At 43.9% G+C, this 14,023-nt stretch overlaps 1 pseudogene; it reads right to left on the reverse strand.

Annotated features, from left to right (window-relative positions):
- Positions 1–571: 571 nt before the first annotated feature.
- LOC111974214 (transcriptional repressor CTCF-like) lies at positions 572–13,364 on the reverse strand (annotated as a pseudogene).
- Between the last annotated feature and the right edge of the window lie 659 nt (positions 13,365–14,023).

The following is a 14,023-nucleotide window of genomic DNA, read 5'->3' on the forward strand; positions in this document are numbered from 1 at the left end:
AATGAGAAGACAGAGAGAATGGAGTAATTTAGAGCTTGTGTTAGAGGGAGAGCGGTGCAAGGCAGTCTAGCATATATTAATTTATAATATAAATTAAGGTTCTTCATGGAACTGACCAAAATGCAGGAAGGGAACAATATGTGCTAAAATTACAAATTAATAATTGATTTTACATGGATGGGTTATAGAAAATGCAGGGGATGATTGGTGATCTAGGCAATGGGTTTCTGGAGTGTGTAAATCTCCAAGAAGTGATTAAAATATCAAGCAAGGAAAAACCAGGGAGGGGACTAAAATTGTGTTTTAATGAAACACTCAATATCAGAAATTCAACAGGAACAACCAAAATAGTCTAGTTCACCTACTACTCCAAACAGGTTTCTAAAAAGAGACTTGTGGGCATAAACCTTCTGTCAGGTGTCAGAACCATGTAGCAGATAAATAGGGCAGATTATACTCTAGTGTAAACATGATTAAACATCCTATAGTGCCTATATTTCAGTACTACATGCCATACTAAATTAGCCTAATAAAGGCTGAAACTGAAGCAAATTGACTCATGACACCCCAGTAGGTTGATCTTTTTTTATTTGTATTATTATTGGCTGTACAGTCAAACATCCTCCCACCCCTCCAATCATATCTTGCCATTCAAGCCCCTAGCATTTAATTTCAATGGTACAAAAGAAAAAAGCATCAAACCAAAAAACKAATTCTAAAAGCTTTAACAAGAGCAAGGTATTGTGTTTCATTTGAAAACAGCATCACATTTTGTAAAAGCAGAATATTTCAGGTCATCCTACCCSCCTAACCTTTGACCCCCTGACAGATAATTCCATGGGTGAAAGCACATGATAATTGTTTTTAGACAGACAACAGAGCACAAGAAGAGGGCCAACATGAAGAGATCAAATGTGGGCCAAAATATGCAACAGAGAAGGCATTCTGAGGGCCTATAGAAGATAATTGACAGCAGAATGAGCACATGATTTGACATAATACATCATCATGATGTAAACCCCCCCCCCCTCTCCTTACATCTTTTCCAGTGACAACAGTCTCCATAATATTATCCAGATTCTGTATACAAACATAATTCAACATGAGGGTGTCAGGGGTTTCGCAGTGGGATGTAGATAGAGATCGCAAGAGATGAAAATAAGCTCTTAAAAAAATAGAATGGGCTAAAGGTATCTTTAGACATGTCCCAGGCATTATCATCAACATCAGAGAGAGAGAGATCTTAGGCTATAACTGGGGTGTGCATGTGTGGTATACCTGTACAGTGTATGTTTGAGAGTGGGTACAATGGGGTGTATGTTAGTGTACAGATAGGGGACAATTTGTATTGTTAGATGTAGACAGAGACTTCGTCTTCATCACCGGTCCATCATACTGAGAATCATTTCAGGAGTGAGGTCACCGTTGGGCGGAGCCTCTGTGACAGACAGTGCCAYTTCCTGCACCACCTCCTCCCCCTGGAATGACTCTTCTACCTGACTGTCAGGTTCTCCTTCGGCATGCTCCACCTCTACTGCTGGCTCCTCATCCTCGACAGCTTCTTCCTCCTGGCTCGCCTGCTCGGCTTTCATCTCTTTCTTCACGATGTCATCCACCTCGCCTGTGGTCTCATCCTCCACCCGGATGATTGCCGCAGCTGAGGGAATAAGAACACTTTTACACATCTGTCYAGCTGTTTTGGGACTTTTGAGTCCCTTGGGGTACTGATCAGTGATCTGCACCTGATTAAATATGTGAAGGCCAAAGTATTCACTCGATGCCAWGTCTGCATGAAAAGTGATTCCTTCAAGAAATTAAGTAGGGAGGGTGGTATTTTTTTATTATTCCAACAGGGGACCAGAGTGACACTCACTTGGGGTAGGTTTGGCCTTGGGAGGTCTTCCACGTTTCCTCTTGGCTGGCGGGCCAACAGGGGCAGGGACAGGGACAACCGGTGGTTCCTGCTCCACCTCAATCTCAGCTAGCAGCTCCTCCTCCTCTTCCTCAATGTCATCCAACTCAGGCTCTGTGGAAGAGAGGAACAAGACCTGATTTTAGCGATGTACTCTTAAGAYGCATAGTAAACAATATTACATTATATTGTTGCATTGTATGTATAAGAACAATAAAGTGAACTGTGACTTGGTCGTACCGGTGTCGTCATCGTCGTCATCYCGTCTGGAGCGCATCTTCCTCTTCCTGCCGCGGCGGCCTTTCTTGGGCGGGGTTCCGTTCTCATCGCCGGTGTTCTCTCCGTTACAGTTCTCTGCGTGACGCAGCATGGTGTTCTGAGGAGCAATGAGTCATATACAGTGCCTTCAGAAAACAGTGAGATAGTCAATGGGCTGGACGATTCTCTTCATCACTCATCTTGAAAAGATGTACTAAAAACATGCAAATAAACCATTAACATAATGAAAAAATCTAATGATTTATTGAAATAGCATGGGCGACGTAGAAGAACTAATTTGTACAATTTAAGGCCATGTGGCAAATGCAGGTACTAGAGCATGTGGGTCTGGGCAGATGAGATGTAGTTGTTGTTCGTATGTGTATGTTTAACTGGTTTAAAAAGAATAATGGAAAATGGAAGAAATCAAAAAATGTAAACAGTTATTCATATCCATTGACTTATTCCACTGTGTTGTGTTACAGCCCTGAATTCAAAATGGATTAAATAGATTCTCTCTCACCCATTTAAACACAATACGCCATAATGACAAAGTGAAAACATGTTTAGAAATGTGTGCACATTTGAAGATAAATACAGAAATCTAATTTACATACAGTGGGGCAAAAAAGTATTTAGTCAGCCACCAATTGTGCAAGTTCTCCCACGTAAAAAGATGAGGCCTGTAATTTTCATCATAGGTACACTTCAACTATGACAGACAAAATGAGAAGAAAAAAAATCCAGAAAATGACATTGTAGGATTTTTAATGAATTTATTTGCAAATGATGGTGGAAAATACGTTTATTTTTTATTTTATTTTAAATTGTCTGATAAACAATTTAACTATTTGGTCTGAATGCAAAGCACTATGTTTGGAGAAAACCAGGCACAGCTCATCACCCCTTCAACACCATCCCTACCGTGAAGCATGGATGTGGCAGCATCATGCTATGGGGATGTTTTTCAGTGGTAGGGACTGGGAGACTGGTAAGGATAGAGGGAACAATGAATGGAGGCAAATACAGGCAAATCATTGATGAGAACCTGCTTCAGAGTGCAAAATGACCTCAGAGACTGGGGTGAAGATTTACGTTCCAAGCGAAAAATGACCAAGCATACAGCCAAAGGAACGCTGGAATGGCTTCAGAACAAGAATGTGAGAGTCCTTGAGTGGCCCAGTGAAAGCCCAGAAACGAATCCCATTGAAAACTGGTGGAAAGACTTGAAGATTGCTGTTCACCGCGCTCCCCATCTAACGTAAAGAGTGACTGCCATTAAAAAGCAATGATTCCCTTTGAAAAACGACATGTGGCCCCGATGAGTCAGAAACTAGTGTCAAAATTATTACAAGTGTAAACATGATAATTTGGGACTAAGTCAGTCGTCTAAAACATTCATGCATCACAACGGGTAATTTAAGATTGTTTTGATTTGACAATGTTGATTTGCCCACTAACATGGGATGAACAGCTGCGGTGATTGCGCTCAACCAATAGCATAGACAGTGCGACAGACCTGCTCAACAGCTCCGAATGTTCACATAAAACACCCTGCAAAAAAAAAATTTGCTTGAGAAATACTGCGCCTAACACCTTAGTTAGAAACAAAATTATGTAACTAAAACATCCTTGACAAAAACGTACAAATGATTTACAGATTTATTGAGTTATGTTAGATKTATTCAGTGACTCATGGTGGACAATCATTAACCAAATGCAGAATTAGTCAGAAAAGACTGAAATCTCGTTTTAAATAAGCAACAGAAAAAACACCTGCCAATTGGCGTGTTCAGTGGCTCTTTAACAGAGCTTGAGAAAATCTGGAAGAAATGGGAGAACATTCCAAATCTAGAAGGTGATACCCAAGACGACTCATAAAGCTGCAATTACTGCAAAAGGTGCTTCTACAAAGTATTGACTCAGAGGTGTAAATACTTACGGAAATTAGATATTTCTGTATTTAATTTACAATACATTTGGAAAAATTTCTAAAAACATGTTTTCACTTTGTGATTATGGGTATTGTGTATAGATGGGTGAGAGGAAAACATATTTTGAATTCAGGCTGTAAAACTAAATGTGGAAGAAGTCAAGGGGTATGAATACTTTCTGAAGGCACTAAGACCACAACACACTGTGGAGCAACTAGGCTTCAATCCTCCCCAACCTGGTGGGAGGGTGTGTTTTTTGAGTGTCCTGTATCCTGCTCGGAGGATATGCGTTTGGATGTGAATGAGTCCTTTAGCCTGCAGTGTGGATGTGTGTTGTCCCCTTACCCTGCGAGTAAAGGTCTTGCCACACTTGCTGCAGACGAAGGCAGTGGGGATGAAGTTGGGGTCATGGTAACGTTTGAAATGCATGTCCAGCAGCTGCTTCTGCCGGAAAGTTTTCTCACATTGGCTGCAGGCGTACGGCTTCTCCCCTGTGTGTGTGCGTCTGTGCATTATCATGTGACGCTCCTAGGGGTCAGAKGTTAAACATAGGACAGTCAGTGAACACACCGAGGTCTAGAACAGTCTCTGGCTGATTCCAAACATATCCATGGGAGGCATCTCAATTGTCTAAAGTGGCCTCTTCTCCTCATCTCTGAGATTGATGATGGCAAATATCTGGTGGACATCAACCATTTCAAATCAGGGAAGATTGTGAGGAAACAAGTAGAGAAGGTCTCTTTCACGTACCTGTCTGCAGCAATAGTCACACTGGTCGCACTTGAAGCGCTTCTCGTTCTTGTGGGATTTCTGGTGCTGGATGAGTGCGTAACGCTCGTGGAACATAGCGTCACAGTAACGACACTTCCTGCCCATCTCCATGAACGAATGCTGCTTCCGCAAGTGCACACCTGAGAGTGAAAAAGGAAGGAAGGGACAATCCAAATGTAACGAACACGAAGACCRTATTTCAGCAGAGGAGATATGATTGTGCACAAGCGAGTCGCTTACCCAGGTCGCTCTTGCGGGCGATGACTGTGTCACAGTGGGGGCAGTGGAATTTGGCCACATTCTCTGTGTGCTTCTGCAGAATGTGCATCTTCATGGTGCCGCTCTGCGTGAAACGAGCATGGCAGATGTAGCACTCATATGGCTTCTCACCTGCCAGAGAGGGACGCTTTATTAGGTTCTATGTGAGGCAGATAGGTGTGTGTGTATATATAAACTTAGCAAAAAAAGAAAATGTCCTCTCACTGTCAACTGCGTTTATTTTCAGCAAACTTAACATGTGTAAATATTTGTAGCTCCCACAGGTCCCAGACGTGCTCAATGGGATTGAGATCCGGGCTCTTCRCTGGCCGTGGCAGAACACTGACATTCCTGTCTTGCAGGAAATCACGCACAGAACGAGCAGTATGGCTGGTGGCATTGTCATGCTGGAGGCTCATGTCAGGATGAGCCTGCAGGAAGGGTACCACATGAGGGAGGAGGATGTCTTCCCTGTAACGCACAGCATTGAGATTGCCTGCAATGACAACAAGCTCAGTCCGATGATGCTGTAACACACCACCCCAGACCATGACGGACCCTCCACCTCCAAATCGATCCCGCTCCAGAGTACAGCCCTCGGTGTAAGGCTCATTCCTTCGACGATAGCTAAACTTGGATTAGCTAACACAACGTGCCATTGGAACACAGGAGTGGAGGTTGCTGATAATGGGTCTCTGTACGCCTATGTAGATATTCCATAAAATAATCTGCCGTTTCCAGCTACAATAGTCACTTACAACATTATTAACAATGTCTACATTGTATTTCTGATCAATGTGATGTTATTTTAATGGACAAAAAAATAGCTTCTTTCAAAAACAAGGACATTTCTTAGTGACCCAAAACTTTTGAACGGTAGTGTGTGAAAATAAATAAATAATATATATTATACACTGCTCAAAAAAATAAAGGGAACACTTAAACAACACAATGTAACTCCAAGTCAATCACACTTCTGTGAAATCAAACTGTCCCTTAGGAAGCAACACTGATTGACAATAAATTTCACATGCTGTTGTGCAAATGGAATAGACAAAAGGTGGAAATTATAGGCAATTAGCAAGACACCCCCAATAAAGGGAGGGTTCTGCAGGTGGTGACCACAGACCACTTCTCAGTTCCTATGCTTCCTGGCTGATGTTTTGGTCACTTTTGAATGCTGGCGGTGCTTTCACTCTAGTGGTAGCATGAGACGGGAGTCTACAACCCACACAAGTGGCTCAGGTAGTGCAGCTCATCCAGGATGGCACATCAATGCGAGCTGTGGCAAGAAGGTTTGCTGTGTCTGTCAGCGTAGTGTCCAGAGCATGGACACGGATGGTCTCCTGAGGGAGACCATCCGCCACCTCATCAGGAGCATGCCCAGGCGTTGTAGGGAGGTCATACAGGCACGTGGAGGCCACACACACTACTGAGCCTCATTTTGACTTGTTTTAAGGACATTACATCAAAGTTGGATCAGCCTGTAGTGTGGTTTTCCACTTTAATTTTGAGTGTGACTCCAAATCCAGACCTCCATGGGTTGATAAATTTGATTTACATTGATCATTTTTGTGTGATTTTGTTGTCAGCACATTCAACTATGTAAAGAAAAAAGTATTTAATAAGAATATTTCATTCATTCAGATCTAGGATGTGTTATTTTAGTGTTCCCTTTATTTTTTTGAGCAGTATATATATATATATATATATACATACACACACACACAAAAGTATGTGGTCACCCCTTCAAATTAGCGGATTGGGCTATTTAAGCCACACTCGTTGCTGACAGGTGTATAAAACACAGCCATGCAATCTCCATAGACAAACACTGGCAGTAGAATGGCCTTACTGAAGAGCTCAGTGACTTTCAATGTGGCACCGTCATTTTATTTATTTAACAACAAATTCTTATTTACAATGACGGCCTACCACGGCTAAACCTGAATGACACTAGGTCAATTGTGCGCTGCCCTACATAGACTCCCAATCACGGCCGGGTGTGATGCAGCCTGGATTCGAACCAGGGACTGATGTGACGCCTCCTGCACTGAGATGCAGTGCCTTAGACCGCTGCGCTACTTGGAAGTTTGTCAAATTTCTGCTCTGCTAGAGCTGCCCCGGTCAACTATAAGTACTGTTATTGTGCATTGGAAACGTCTAGGAGCAACAACGGCTCAGCCGCGAAGTAGTAGGCTACACAAGCTCACAGAATGGAACCGCAAAAAATTAATCTGTCCTCAGTTGCAACACTTACTACCGAGTTCCAAACTGCCTCCGGAAGCAACGTCAGCACAATAACTGTTCGTCGGGAGCTTCATGAAATGGGTTTCCATGGCCGATCAACAGCACACAAGCCTAAGATCACCATGCACAATTCCAAGTATCGGCTGGAGTGGTGTAAAGCCTGCTGCCATTTGACTCCGGAGCAGTGAAAACGCGTTTTCTGGAGTGATGAACCACGCTTCACCATCTGGCAGTCCGTCGGACGAATCCGGGTTTGGCGGATGCCAGGAAAACACTACCTGCCCCTATGCATAGTGCCAATTGTAAAGTTTGGTGGAGGAGGAATAATGGTCTGGGACTGGTTTCCATAGTTAGGGCTAGGGCCCAGTGAAGGGAAATCTTAACGCTACAGCATACAATGACAGTCTAGACGATTCTGTGATTCCAACTTTGTGGCAACAGTTTGGGGAAGGCCCTTTCCTGTTTCAGCATGACAATGCCCCAACATCAGTGCCCAACCTCACGAATGCGCTTGTGGAAAGCCTTYCCAGAAGAGTGGAGGCTATTATAGCAGCAAAGGGGGGACCAACTCCATATTAATGCCCATGATTTTGGAATGACATGTTCGACGAGCTGGTGTCCATATACTTTTGGTCAAGTAGTGTAGCATCGATCAACAGAACTAAAATCAGGAATACTTGGGTGTAAGGCCGAGAGATTGGGGTATGTGTTACCTGAGTGTGTCCTCATGTGTCTCTTCAGTTTGTAGGTGTCTCGGCTGGCGTAGCTGCACAGACTGCACTGGAAGGGCCTCTCGCCTGTATGAGAGCGGATGTGTCTCTTCAGCTTACTCACCTGGGGCAAAGAGAGAGAGAAACATTTAAACAACATTCCAGAAACATTTCAGTTCTACATTGCTATCTAGCTGTGAACTAATTTGCATGTATAAATAGATCAGAGGTGCATACTTACCTCCACACTAGCGTAGTCACACATGGAGCACTTGAAGGGTTTCTCGAATGTGTGTTTGTAGCGACGATGACGCACCAGCTCTCCACTGGTCACAAATGCCATGTCACAATCTTGGCATTTATGAGGACGAGTGCCTAAAACGGAGAGGCAGGGCAATAATTAACATAAGTAGCACTCACCCTATCCATTCAATAAGATAAATACAGTTAAGAAGTTTACATACACCTTAGCCAAATACATTTAAACTCAGTTTTTCACAATTCCTGACATTTAATCCTAGTAAAAAATTCCCGTTCTTAGGGCAGTAAGATCACCACTTTATTTGAAGAAATGTTAATTTCGGGTAGCCTCCACAAGCTTCCTACAATAAAGTTGGGTGAATTTTGGTCATCCCTGCTGACAGAGCTGGTGTAACTGAGTCAGGTTTGTAGGCCTCCTTGCTCGCACACGCTTTTTCAGTTCTGCCCAACAAATTTTCTATAGGATTGAGGTCAGGGCTTTGTAATGGCCACTCCAATACCTTGACTTTGTTGTCCTTAAGCCATTTTACCACAACTTTGGAACGTATGCTTGTGGTCATTGTCCATTTGGAAAGACCCATTTGTGACCAAGCTTTAACTTCCTGATGATGTCTTGAGACGTTCTTCAATATATCCACATAATTTTCCTTCTCATGAAGCCAGCTATTTTGAGGTGCATCCAGTCCTCTTGCAGCAAAGCACCCCACAACATGATGCTGCCACACCCGTGCTTCACGGTTGGGATGGTGTTTCTTCGGCTTGCAAGCATCCTCCCTTCTGCCTCCAAACAATAACGATGGTCATTATGGCCAAACAGTTCTATTTTTGTTCCACAGACCAGAGGACATTTCTCCAAAAGTACAATCTTTTCTCCCATGTTGCAGTTGCAAAACCGTAGTCTGGCTTTTTTATGCGTTTTGGAGCAGTGGCTTCTTCCTTGCTGAGCAGCCTTTCAGGTTATGTTGATGATAGACTCGTTTACTGTGGATTAAGATACTTCTGTTACCGTTTCCTCCAGCATCTTCACAGGGTCATTTGCTGTTGTTCTGGGATTGATTTGCACTTTTCGCACCAAAGTACATTCATCTCTAGAGAAGAACGCGTCTCTTCCTGAGCGGTATGACGACTGCGTGGTCCCATGGTGTTAATACTTGCGTACTATTGTTTGTACAGATGAATGTGGTACCTTCTGGAGTTTGGAAATAGCTGAAAAGGATAAACCAGACTTGTGGAGGTCTACAATTCTTTTTCTGAGGTCTTGGCTGATTTCTTCTGATTTTCCCATGATGTCAAAGCAAGAGGCACTGAGTTTGAAAGTAGGCCTTGAAATAAATCCACAGGTACACCCCAATTGACTCAAATGTGTCAATTAGCCGATCAAAAGCTTCTAAAGCCATGATATAATTTTCTGGAATTTTCCAAGCTGTTTAAAGGCACAGTCAACTTTGTGTATGTAAACTTCTGATCCACTGGAATTGTTGACAGTGAATTATAAGTGAAATAACCTGTCTGTAAACAATTGTTGGAAAAATGACTTGCGTCATGCACAAAGTAGATGTCTTAACGACTTGCCAAAACAACCCTTTGTTAACAAGAAATTTGTGGAGTGGTTGAAAACGAGTTTTAATGACTCCAACCATAGAGTATGTAAACTTCCGACTTCAACTGTACATAGTAATTTTTTTTTTTTTTTAACAGCCTGTGACTGAACATGTGAGTCTGTAGATACCTGTGTGTGTGTTGAGGTGGTTCCTCAGCAGTGTGACCGTTCTGAAGCCCTCCCACACAGATGGCTTTGTGTGGCCTCTCATCTGTGTGGCTCTTCATGTGGCGGTCCAGGTTAGAGCGCCGGGGGCAGGTGTAGCTACACAGCTCACACTGGAACGTCTTCTTCACACCTGAGAGACAAAAGAGGTTATAAAACATTAAAAGGTAGACTCAGCGAAATGACTTTGCCACGAGCAGCACCACAGATATTGAGATGAGTGAAATGCATGACGTCTKAAGTCGCGCTCACTGTGATACACAGTATCTGCACAGGGTTGCTTCACRCTGTTAAGAGCGTGGTAGCCACGGGACCAAAACAGCACAGAAGTTGCCTCAACGCTCATAGTTGTTGCGGAAATTGACCCACAATGCGTTCTACTTGCTGCATCTACGTCATCGCCGAGTCTCCCTTTAACACACACATATCTCCTCCTCACACCCCAAAAGAGAGGGGTTGCCATACCCCCACCTAGACACACAACTCTGACCTTTCTTTTTTATCTTAGTGGGTTTGGGCGGCTTCATGTTGCCCACAACCTTCTCAGCATTGACCTCAGAGAGCATCCCCTCCTGCTGCTCCTCCTCAAAGTCATACACAGACACGTCCATGTCTCTCTCCCCCTCCCCGTAACGCAGGCGGCTCTTCTTGCCCTTCTTCACCTTGCGGAGGCCAGCAGTTGGTTGGTAATCTGGGTCTTTTGACCATGTCTGGTCCTCTACTTGGGGCTCAGCTTCCTCCTCCTCCTCCTCCCCATGGATCACCTGGAGCTCATCCTGGGCTGCCTGCAGTTCTTCCTGCTCAACTGTCTCCACCTCTCCATTCGCCCCCACCTTCACCACCTTCACCAGACAAAAACAATTTGCCAGGAAGGGGTTAGAGTTGTATTATAGTCAGTGCATCTCACCAGATCCTTCAGGCCAAAGTGTGTATAGAAACATTAAGCAGGATATTAAAATGCTTGTTTAAAGTGTGTTTGTAGTTGAGTAGCGTCCGACCTGGAAGCCCTCGGGCAGAGGGAGGGTGTGGCAGATCACTGGCTCTGCCTCAGTATTGCCTGCTGAGGCGTCAACGAAGCTGGCATGGAGCTCTTCCACGGTGGCTGTAGTGACAGGGACCTGCACCAGCTGCAGCTGTCCAAGCCCCAGCGCTGCACTCGTCTGCTCCATGTTCCCCTCCATGTTCACCACCTAAAGTCAAGACACAGTCAGGTTCAGTCAGTTCACTGAATAATTTATGCCTACAAGTTTGGCTTACAAGGGATATCTTCCAAACCTCTCTCAACGTAAACTCACAAATCACACTAACCTGCAGGGTGATGATCTGTCCCTCGTCTCCCCCGGTGACCGTCACTGTGCCGCCCCCTTCAAGGACCTCAGTCTTCATCTGTAGCAGGGCAGGGTCAAGGGTCGAGTCCAGGGTGTCCATCACCATCATTTCAACATTCCCTGTCACCTCTTGGGGTGCCACACCCCCCTCCATCAGGGCAGCCTCTGCAGTCTGGAGCAGCTCTGCTCCCTCCCCACTGTCCTGGAGACCCTCGACCTGAGCGGTCTCAATGGAAACGACTTCACCCTCCATAGAAACGACCTGATAATACCAGAAGAATATTAAAATAAACAACCTTGAAGCATGATACACTATATATACACAAAAGTATGTGKACACCCCTTCAAATGAGTGGATTTGGCTATTTCAGCCACACACTTTGCTGACAGGTGTATAAAATCGAGCGCACAGCCATGCAATCTCCACAGACAAACATTGTCAGTAGACAATTCTATGCTTCCAACTTTGTAGCAACAGTTTGGGGAAGGCCCTTTCCTGTTTCAGCGATACAGAAATGGTTTGTCGTGATTGTTGTGGAAGAACTTGACTGGCCTGCACATGGTCCTGACCTCAACCCCATCAAACACCTTTGRGATGAATTGGAAAGCCGAYTGCAAGCCAGGCCTAATTGCCGAACACCAGCTGATTATTTGATCTTTAATCCTACTTCTCTTGTCTACCAACAATTTGACAAAGTCCCAATAAAAAACACTCCCAAAATAAGCAGATCTTTTAAAATATATATATAAGAAACTCACTGTATTTACCCTATTCACCCTCATGTGTCTTGCCCCGGTATTGCGGATGTTTTTGTAACATTACCGTGCAGGTTATAGAGGGAGCTCGAGCTCTCATGACAAGTTTTAAATCGAAWGGCGGCTGTAGGCGGACCAGGCTGGCGCGATGGGACGTGGTGCCGATGATAGAAAACCAATGCCTAATCTAGCTTCTGAAGAAGAAATCTACTCTCCGTGCTCGCAGATTTATTTGGGCTACATATTAAGATATGACTCTACATTCCCTCATTCCGTGTTTACTCTCGGGAACCTTTGTGAAACGTTACCTAGTTACCGAGCCAACTTAACTAGAGCCCCAGTTTGAGAAGCCGTAAAATAGCTTGAATCCATAGAARGTATTACACAATTAGTGTTGATATATTAGAACCAAAGGATTGTTGTAGAACATCGACTAAAATAACTACCCAGATCAGGTACTATGTAGTAAATCTGAAATACTACAGAAGATATTTATTGATTACATTTCCCCCCCAAAGTGTAGCACCATGAGGGATTGGAAACATTAAGGATGTTATATTGATACAACGTACACATCGACACAAAGTTTAAACTCTAAATGTTAAGCTTTCGTTCTAGAACTCGGAGACGCAGGTTCTCTTCTCAAAAGAGGAAACAAAGGGCACGAGAAGATGGACGCCTGGCCTAAACAAGCCACTAAACATTAAGGCATTTATAAAGCCATCTGTGCCTTAATACGAACCAATAGCAGTCCAAATACACTAATACGTTTAACAGAAGCTCTAACTTCTGGGTTATAAATGTTTTTAGTAAATTTCGATAACGATAGAGGGAGACAAACACCCCCCCGCCAGTCGCCTGGACCGCGAGCCCCACCGTGACACCTAGAGGCCGACGACAGCTCCTACAAAAATGCCCCCCTTCATCGGAGAAAGTTCCGTTTTACCTGCTCCTCGGTCTTCCTTTTTCTGGTAAATTTGCTTGAGCGCTCAGTGCTTGTTCGGTCTTCCTCTGGCAACGGTAGAGAAGATTGCCCTTGCGTCCCAGCGCTATTAATCCTCTAACGCTTTGACAGAGTTATCTCTACACAAAATGGTGGCCTGGAGCGGGCGAGGGTGCATGCGCAGACAGAGGCCCGACGGGAGAAGTGGGAGGGGGGTAGTGCAGCAGTTGTGTGGCAGTGACGTCTGAGCGCCAGTTTTGAATTCCAGGGTTCGTGGGCGTGGTTCTGGGTGAACAGTTTCCACATGACAAAAAAGTTGTATTTTTTCTATACTTAGTTTGCGTTACCTTAATAGTGATATATTTCACTATGAAAAGCAAAATATTTCAAGACTACCATGCAACCACAGCATAAATGCATGCGTGTAAGAATAGTTTGTTAAAGATGTTGCTTTCATTATGTAACAAATATGTATTGTGGGGCTGGGAAGGCTTGAAGCAGGCTATGATAGTGTATATCTAATGCTTGACTTGGGCAAGAGCTCACTGGAGCTGAGTACCTGCACCTCCAACGTTCTACTGCTTGAGCTCCTAATCCTTTTATAAAATATTATCTCAAAAGTATTGTGGAGCTCCTGCACCTAAAAATATACAGTACCGGCACCAAACATTTGTACCAACACCTATTTTAGTCCAAGTCAAGCACTGTGTATATCCCATATACCTCCTTCCAATTATCAATAATTTAGTTAAAGGTTAATATAATATTGTGGGAATATGTTTKGCCTCCTCTCCATCATGACCCAGGAGAGGGCAGTACAGTTTAGAAAGACATTAGTCTGGAAGTCATGGATGTAAAAGTGCTGCTTTTTGGGTAG

The sequence above is a fragment of the Salvelinus sp. IW2-2015 genome, linkage group LG15 (assembly GCF_002910315.2).
Source record: "Salvelinus sp. IW2-2015 linkage group LG15, ASM291031v2, whole genome shotgun sequence".
Classification (NCBI taxonomy): domain Eukaryota; kingdom Metazoa; phylum Chordata; class Actinopteri; order Salmoniformes; family Salmonidae; genus Salvelinus; species Salvelinus sp. IW2-2015.